The sequence below is a fragment of the Heterodontus francisci genome, chromosome 22 (assembly GCF_036365525.1).
Source record: "Heterodontus francisci isolate sHetFra1 chromosome 22, sHetFra1.hap1, whole genome shotgun sequence".
Taxonomy (NCBI): domain Eukaryota; kingdom Metazoa; phylum Chordata; class Chondrichthyes; order Heterodontiformes; family Heterodontidae; genus Heterodontus; species Heterodontus francisci.
In genome coordinates this window covers 33,106,650-33,116,027 of record NC_090392.1, presented here as the reverse complement: position 1 = coordinate 33,116,027, position 9,378 = coordinate 33,106,650, and positions in this window count along the sequence as shown.

Sequence of the window (9,378 nt, the reverse complement as noted above, 5' to 3'; positions counted from 1 at the left end):
CAGAAACCACATCCTTATCTATCCTCTTCCAAACTGCAGAAACCACATCCTTTTCTATTCTCTCCCAAACTGCAGAAACCACTTCCTTATTTATCCTCTCCCAAACTGCAGAAACCACATCCTTATCTATCCTCTCCAAACTGCAGAAACCACATCCTTATCTATCCTCTCCCAAACTGCAGAAACCACATCCTTATCTATCCTCTCCCAAACTGCAGAAACCACATCCTTATCTATCCTCCCCCAAACTGCAGAAACCACATCCTTATCTATCCGCTCCCAAACTGCAGAAACCACATCCTTATGTATCATCTCCCAAACTGCAGAAACCACATCCTTATCTATCCTCTCCCAAACTGCAGAAACCACTTCCTTATTTATCCTCTCCCAAACTGCAGAAACCACATCCTTATCTATCCTCTCCAAACTGCAGAAACCACATCCTTATCTATCCTCTCCAAACTGCAGAAACCACATCCTTATCTATCCTCTCCCAAACTGCAGAAACCACATCCTTTTCTATCATCTCCCAAACTGCAGACAGCACATCCTTATCTATCCGCTCCCAAACTGCAGAAACCACATCCTTATCTATCCTCTCCCAAACTGCAGACACCACATCCTTATCTATCCTCTCCCAAACTGCAGAAACCGCATCCTTTTCTATCATCTCCCAAACTGCAGACACGACATCCTTATCTATCCGCTCCCAAACTGCAGAAACCACATCCTTATCTATCCTCTCCCAAACTGCAGAAACCACTTCCTTATCTATCCTCTCCCAAACTGCAGAAACCACATCCTTATCTCCTCTCTCCAAAACTGCAGAAACCACATCCTTATCTATCCTCTCCCAAACTGCAGAAACCACTTCCTTATCTATCCTCTCCCAAACTGCAGAAACCACATCCTTATCTCCTCTCTCCAAAACTGCAGAAACCACATCCTTATCTATCCTCTCCCAAACTGCAGAAACCACTTCCTTATTTATCCTCTCCCAAACTGCAGAAACCACTTCCTTATCTATCCTCTCCCAAACTGCAGAAACCACATCCTTATCTCCTCTCTCCAAAACTGCAGAAACCACATCCTTATCTATCCTCTCCCAAACTGCAGAAACCACATCCTTATCTCCTCTCTCCAAAACTGCAGAAACCACATCCTTATCTATCCTCTCCCAAACTGCAGAAACCACATCCTTATCTATCCTCTCCCAAACTGCAGAAACCACATCCTTATCTATCCTCTCCCAAACTGCAGAAACCACTTCCTTATCTATCCTCTCCCAAACTGCAGAAACCACATCCTTATCTCCTCTCTCCAAAACTGCAGAAACCACATCCTTATCTATCCTCTCCCAAACTGCAGAAACCACTTCCTTATCTATCCTCTCCCAAACTGCAGAAACCACATCCTTATCTCCTCTCTCCAAAACTGCAGAAACCACTTCCTTATCTATCCTCTCCAAAACTACAGAAACCACATTCTTATCTATCCTCTTCCAAACTGCAGAAACCGCATCCTTATCTATCCTCTCCCAAACTGCAGAAACCACTTCCTTATTTATCCTCTCCCAAACTGCAGAAACCACATCCTTATCTATCCTCTCCCAAACTGCAGAAACCACATCCTTATCTATCCTCTCCCAAACTGCAGCAACCACTTCCTTATCTATCCTCTCCCAAACTGCAGCAACCACTTCCTTATCTATCCTCTCCCAAACTGCAGAAACCACATCCTTATCTGTCCTCTCCCAAACTGCAGCAACCACTTCCTTATCTATCCTCTCCCAAACTGCAGCAACCACTTCCTTATCTATCCTCTCCCAAACTGCAGAAACCACTTCCTTATCTATCCTCTCCCAAACTGCAGAAACCACATCCTTATCTATCCTCTCCCAAACTGCAGAAACCACATCCTTATCTATCCTCTCCCAAACTGCAGAAACCACTTCCTTATTTATCCTCTCCCAAACTGCAGAAACCACATCCTTATCTATCCTCTCCCAAACTGCAGAAACCACTTCCTTATCTATCATCTTCCAAACTGCAGAAACCACATCCTTTTCTATTCTCTCCCAAACTGCAGAAACCACTTCCTTATTTATCCTCTCCCAAACTGCAGAAACCACATCCTTATCTATCCTCTCCAAACTGCAGAAACCACATCCTTATCTATCCTCTCCCAAACTGCAGAAACCACATCCTTATCTATCCTCTCCCAAACTGCAGAAACCACATCCTTATCTATCCTCCCCCAAACTGCAGAAACCACATCCTTATCTATCCGCTCCCAAACTGCAGAAACCACATCCTTATGTATCATCTCCCAAACTGCAGAAACCACATCCTTATCTATCCTCTCCCAAACTGCAGAAACCACTTCCTTATTTATCCTCTCCCAAACTGCAGAAACCACATCCTTATCTATCCTCTCCAAACTGCAGAAACCACATCCTTATCTATCCTCTCCAAACTGCAGAAACCACATCCTTATCTATCCTCTCCCAAACTGCAGAAACCACATCCTTTTCTATCATCTCCCAAACTGCAGACAGCACATCCTTATCTATCCGCTCCCAAACTGCAGAAACCACATCCTTATCTATCCTCTCCCAAACTGCAGACACCACATCCTTATCTATCCTCTCCCAAACTGCAGAAACCGCATCCTTTTCTATCATCTCCCAAACTGCAGACATGACATCCTTATCTATCCGCTCCCAAACTGCAGAAACCACATCCTTATCTATCCTCTCCCAAACTGCAGAAACCACTTCCTTATCTATCCTCTCCCAAACTGCAGAAACCACATCCTTATCTCCTCTCTCCAAAACTGCAGAAACCACATCCTTATCTATCCTCTCCCAAACTGCAGAAACCACTTCCTTATCTATCCTCTCCCAAACTGCAGAAACCACATCCTTATCTCCTCTCTCCAAAACTGCAGAAACCACATCCTTATCTATCCTCTCCCAAACTGCAGAAACCACTTCCTTATTTATCCTCTCCCAAACTGCAGAAACCACTTCCTTATCTATCCTCTCCCAAACTGCAGAAACCACATCCTTATCTCCTCTCTCCAAAACTGCAGAAACCACATCCTTATCTATCCTCTCCCAAACTGCAGAAACCACATCCTTATCTCCTCTCTCCAAAACTGCAGAAACCACATCCTTATCTATCCTCTCCCAAACTGCAGAAACCACATCCTTATCTATCCTCTCCCAAACTGCAGAAACCACATCCTTATCTATCCTCTCCCAAACTGCAGAAACCACTTCCTTATCTATCCTCTCCCAAACTGCAGAAACCACATCCTTATCTCCTCTCTCCAAAACTGCAGAAACCACATCCTTATCTATCCTCTCCCAAACTGCAGAAACCACTTCCTTATCTATCCTCTCCCAAACTGCAGAAACCACATCCTTATCTCCTCTCTCCAAAACTGCAGAAACCACTTCCTTATCTATCCTCTCCAAAACTACAGAAACCACATCCTTATCTATCCTCTTCCAAACTGCAGAAACCGCATCCTTATCTATCCTCTCCCAAACTGCAGAAACCACTTCCTTATTTATCCTCTCCCAAACTGCAGAAACCACATCCTTATCTATCCTCTCCCAAACTGCAGAAACCACATCCTTATCTATCCTCTCCCAAACTGCAGCAACCACTTCCTTATCTATCCTCTCCCAAACTGCAGCAACCACTTCCTTATCTATCCTCTCCCAAACTGCAGAAACCACATCCTTATCTGTCCTCTCCCAAACTGCAGCAACCACTTCCTTATCTATCCTCTCCCAAACTGCAGCAACCACTTCATTATCTATCCTCTCCCAAACTGCAGAAACCACTTCCTTATCTATCCTCTCCCAAACTGCAGAAACCACATCCTTATCTATCCTCTCCCAAACTGCAGAAACCACATCCTTATCTATCCTCTCCCAAACTGCAGAAACCACTTCCTTATTTATCCTCTCCCAAACTGCAGAAACCACATCCTTATCTATCCTCTCCCAAACTGCAGAAACCACTTCCTTATCTATCCTCTCCCAAACTGCAGAAACCACATCCTTATCTATCCTCTCCCAAACTGCAGAAACCACATCCTTATCTATCCTCTCCCAAACTGCAGAAACCACTTCCTTATCTATCCTCTCCCAAACTGCAGAAACCACATCCTTATCTATCCTCTCCCAAACTGCAGAAACCACTTCCTTATTTATCCTCTCCCAAACTGCAGAAACCACTTCCTTATCTATCCTCTCCCAAACTGCAGAAACCACATCCTTATCTCCTCTCTCCAAAACTGCAGAAACCACATACTTATCTATCCTCTCCCAAACTGCAGAAACCACTTCCTTATCTATCCTCTCCCAAACTGCAGAAACCACATCCTTATCTCTTCTCTCCAAAACTGCAGAAACCACATCCTTATCTATCCTCTCCCAAACTGCAGAAACCACATCCTTATCTCCTCTCTCCAAAACTGCAGAAACCACATCCTTATCTATCCTCTCCCAAACTGCAGAAACCACATCCTTATCTATCCTCTCCCAAACTGCAGAAACCACATCCTTATCTATCCTCTCCCAAACTGCAGAAACCACTTCCTTATCTATCCTCTCCCAAACTGCAGAAACCACATCCTTATCTCCTCTCTCCAAAACTGCAGAAACCACATCCTTATCTATCCTCTCCCAAACTGCAGAAACCACATCCTTATCTCCTCTCTCCAAAACTGCAGAAACCACATCCTTATCTATCCTCTCCCAAACTGCAGAAACCACTTCCTTATCTATCCTCTCCCAAACTGCAGAAACCACATCCTTATCTCCTCTCTCCAAAACTGCAGAAACCACTTCCTTATCTATCCTCTCCAAAACTGCAGAAACCACATCCTTATCTATCCTCTTCCAAACTGCAGAAACCACATCCTTTTCTATTCTCTCCCAAACTGCAGAAACCACTTCCTTATTTATCCTCTCCCAAACTGCAGAAACCACATCCTTATCTATCCTCTCCAAACTGCAGAAACCACATCCTTATCTATCCTCTCCCAAACTGCAGAAACCACATCCTTATCTATCCTCTCCCAAACTGCAGAAACCACATCCTTATCTATCCTCTCCCAAACTGCAGAAACCACATCCTTATCTATCCTCTCCCAAACTGCAGAAACCACATCCTTATGTATCATCTCCCAAACTGCAGAAACCACATCCTTATCTATCCTCTCCCAAACTGCAGAAACCACTTCCTTATTTATCCTCTCTCAAACTGCAGAAACCACATCCTTATCTATCCTCTCCAAACTGCAGAAACCACATCCTTATCTATCCTCTCCAAACTGCAGAAACCACATCCTTATCTATCCTCTCCCAAACTGCAGAAACCACATCCTTTTCTATCATCTCCCAAACTGCAGACAGCACATCCTTATCTATCCGCTCCCAAACTGCAGAAACCACATCCTTATCTATCCTCTCCCAAACTGCAGACACCGCATCCTTATCTATCCTCTCCCAAACTGCAGAAACCACATCCTTTTCTATCATCTCCCAAACTGCAGACACCACATCCTTATCTATCCGCTCCCAAACTGCAGAAACCACATCCTTATCTATCCTCTCCCAAACTGCAGAAACCACTTCCTTATCTATCCTCTCCCAAACTGCAGAAACCACATCCTTATCTCCTCTCTCCAAAACTGCAGAAACCACATCCTTATCTATCCTCTCCCAAACTGCAGAAACCACTTCCTTATTTATCCTCTCCCAAACTGCAGAAACCACTTCCTTATCTATCCTCTCCCAAACTGCAGAAAGCACATCCTTATCTCCTCTCTCCAAAACTGCAGAAACCACATCCTTATCTATCCTCTCCCAAACTGCAGAAACCACATCCTTATCTCCTCTCTCCAAAACTGCAGAAACCACATCCTTATCTATCCTCTCCCAAACTGCAGAAACCACATCCTTATCTATCCTCTCCCAAACTGCAGAAACCACATCCTTATCTATCCTCTCCCAAACTGCAGAAACCACTTCCTTATCTATCCTCTCCCAAACTGCAGAAACCACATCCTTATCTCTTCTCTCCAAAACTGCAGAAACCACATCCTTATCTATCCTCTCCCAAACTGCAGAAACCACTTCCTTATCTATCCTCTCCCAAACTGCAGAAACCACATCCTTATCTCCTCTCTCCAAAACTGCAGAAACCACATCCTTATCTATCCTCTCCCAAACTGCAGAAACCACTTCCTTATCTATCCTCTCCCAAACTGCAGAAACCACATCCTTATCTCCTCTCTCCAAAACTGCAGAAACCACTTCCTTATCTATCCTCTCCAAAACTGCAGAAACCACATCCTTATCTATCCTCTTCCAAACTGCAGAAACCGCATCCTTATCTATCCTCTCCCAAACTGCAGAAACCACTTCCTTATTTATCCTCTTCCAAACTGCAGAAACCACATCCTTATCTATCCTCTCCAAACTGCAGAAACCACATCCTTATCTATCCTCTCCCAAACTGCAGAAACCACATCCTTATCTATCCTCTCCCAAACTGCAGAAACCACATCCTTATGTATCATCTCCCAAACTGCAGAAACCACATCCTTATCTATCCTCTCCCAAACTGCAGAAACCACTTCCTTATTTATCCTCTCCCAAACTGCAGAAACCACATCATTATCTATCCTCTCCAAACTGCAGAAACCACTTCCTTATCTATCCTCTCCAAACTGCAGAAACCACATCCTTATCTATCCTCTCCCAAAATGCAGAAACCACATCCTTATCTATCCTCTCCCAAACTGCAGCAACCACATCCTTATCTATCCTCTCCCAAACTGCAGAAACCACATCCTTATCTATCCTCTCCCAAACTGCAGAAACCACATCCTTATCTATCCTCTCCCAAACTGCAGAAACCACTTCCTTATCTATCCTCTCCCAAACTGCAGAAACCACATCCTTATCTCCTCTCTCCAAAACTGCAGAAACCACATCCTTATCTATCCTCTCCCAAACTGCAGAAACCACTTCCTTATCTATCCTCTCCCAAACTGCAGAAACCACATCCTTATCTCCTCTCTCCAAAACTGCAGAAACCACATCCTTATCTATCCTCTCCCAAACTGCAGAAACCACTTCCTTATCTATCCTCTCCCAAACTGCAGAAACCACATCCTTATCTCCTCTCTCCAAAACTGCAGAAACCACTTCCTTATCTATCCTCTCCAAAACTGCAGAAACCACATCCTTATCTATCCTCTTCCAAACTGCAGAAACCGCATCCTTATCTATCCTCTCCCAAACTGCAGAAACCACTTCCTTATTTATCCTCTTCCAAACTGCAGAAACCACATCCTTATCTATCCTCTCCAAACTGCAGAAACCACATCCTTATCTATCCTCTCCCAAACTGCAGAAACCACATCCTTATCTATCCTCTCCCAAACTGCAGAAACCACATCCTTATCTATCCTCTCCCAAACTGCAGAAACCACATCCTTATCTATCCTCTCCCAAACTGCAGAAACCACATCCTTATGTATCATCTCCCAAACTGCAGAAACCACATCCTTATCTATCCTCTCCCAAACTGCAGAAACCACTTCCTTATTTATCCTCTCCCAAACTGCAGAAACCACATCCTTATCTATCCTCTCCAAACTGCAGAAACCACATCCTTATCTATCCTCTCCAAACTGCAGAAACCACATCCTTATCTATCCTCTCCCAAAATGCAGAAACCACATCCTTATCTATCCTCTCCCAAACTGCAGCAACCACATCCTTATCTATCCTCTCCCAAACTGCAGAAACCACATCCTTATCTATCCTCTCCCAAACTGCAGAAACCACATCCTTATCTATCCTCTCCAAACTGCAGAAACCACATCCTTATCTATCCTCTCCCAAATTGCAGAAACCACATCCTTATCTATCCTCTCCCAAACTGCAGAAACCACTTCCTTATTTATCCTCTCCCAAACTGCAGAAACCACATCCTTATCTATCCTCTCCCAAACTGCAGAAACCACATCCTTATCTATCCTCTCCCAAACTGCAGAAACCACTTCCTTATTTATCCTCTCCCAAACTGCAGAAACCACATCCTTATTTATCCTCTCCCAAACTGCAGAAACCACATCCTTATCTATCCTCTCCCAAACTGCAGAAACCACTTCCTTATCTATCCTCTCTCCAAAACTGCAGAAACCACATCCTTAACTATCCTCTCCCAAACCTGTCCTCATTTTCTCAGAGTCCAATCATTCCTCGCTTTTTCCAGCATTTTCATTATCTTTCCATTAACTGTTAGAGTTTATGATTGATTGTGCATTCTGAATCTAATCAAGCTGCTCTAATGTTCATCCTCATTCAGTTTGCATTGTGGTTAATCGTGGACTGTTACATTTACTTCTGTTTTAGCCAATCTTCCTGTACAGTCTGGTTTTGCTCGAGTGAACGTCCTGTGCTCAGTGTCCAGTTACGATGTCGTATAATGTACATCAGCTGTTTATTTTATTTTATTTAGAGATACAGCATTGAAAAAGGCCGTTCGGCCCACCGAGTCTGTGCTGACCAAGAACCACCCATTTATACTAACCCTTCAGTAATCCCATATTCCCTATCACCTACCTACACTCGGGTCAATTTACAATGGCCATTTAACCTATCACCTGCAAGTCTTTGGCTGTGGGAGGAAACTGGAGCACCTGGCGAAAACCCACGCAGTCATAGGGAGAACTTACAAACTCCGCACAGGCAGTAACCAGAATTGAATCCGGGTCGCTGGAGCTGTGCGGATGCGGTGCTAACCACTGCACCTCTGTGCCACCCATAAGTAGATTATGCATATGGACATAACAGGATGTGATGTCACAAGACCAAGGATGGATAGGGATAAATAAAAGATCTTTGTTCCTGGCATATCTGAATAAAGAATTGATGAAAGATCAAGACAATCAGCTACCAGAGAGAGCGGATGAACGGTGACACAACCAACAACAGATTACCCAGATGACAGTAAAAACAGAGAACATGAGTCATCTGAAAGTTCTACCCTCACATAGGAAAGTGAGGAAGATGAACTGAAAGACTCAATACCCCAAACAAGTGAAAGAACATAAAAGCAAAATACTGCAGATGCTGGAAATCTGAAATAAAAACAAGAAATGCTGGGAATACTCAGCAGGTCTGGCAGCATCTGTGGAGAGAAGCAGACTTAATGTTTCAGGTCAGTGACCCTTCTTCAGAACTGGCAAATATCAGAAATGTAAAAGGTTATAAGCAAGTAAAGCGGGGGCGGGGCAAGAGATAACAAAGGAGAAGGTGTAGATAGGACAAACTCACAGAAT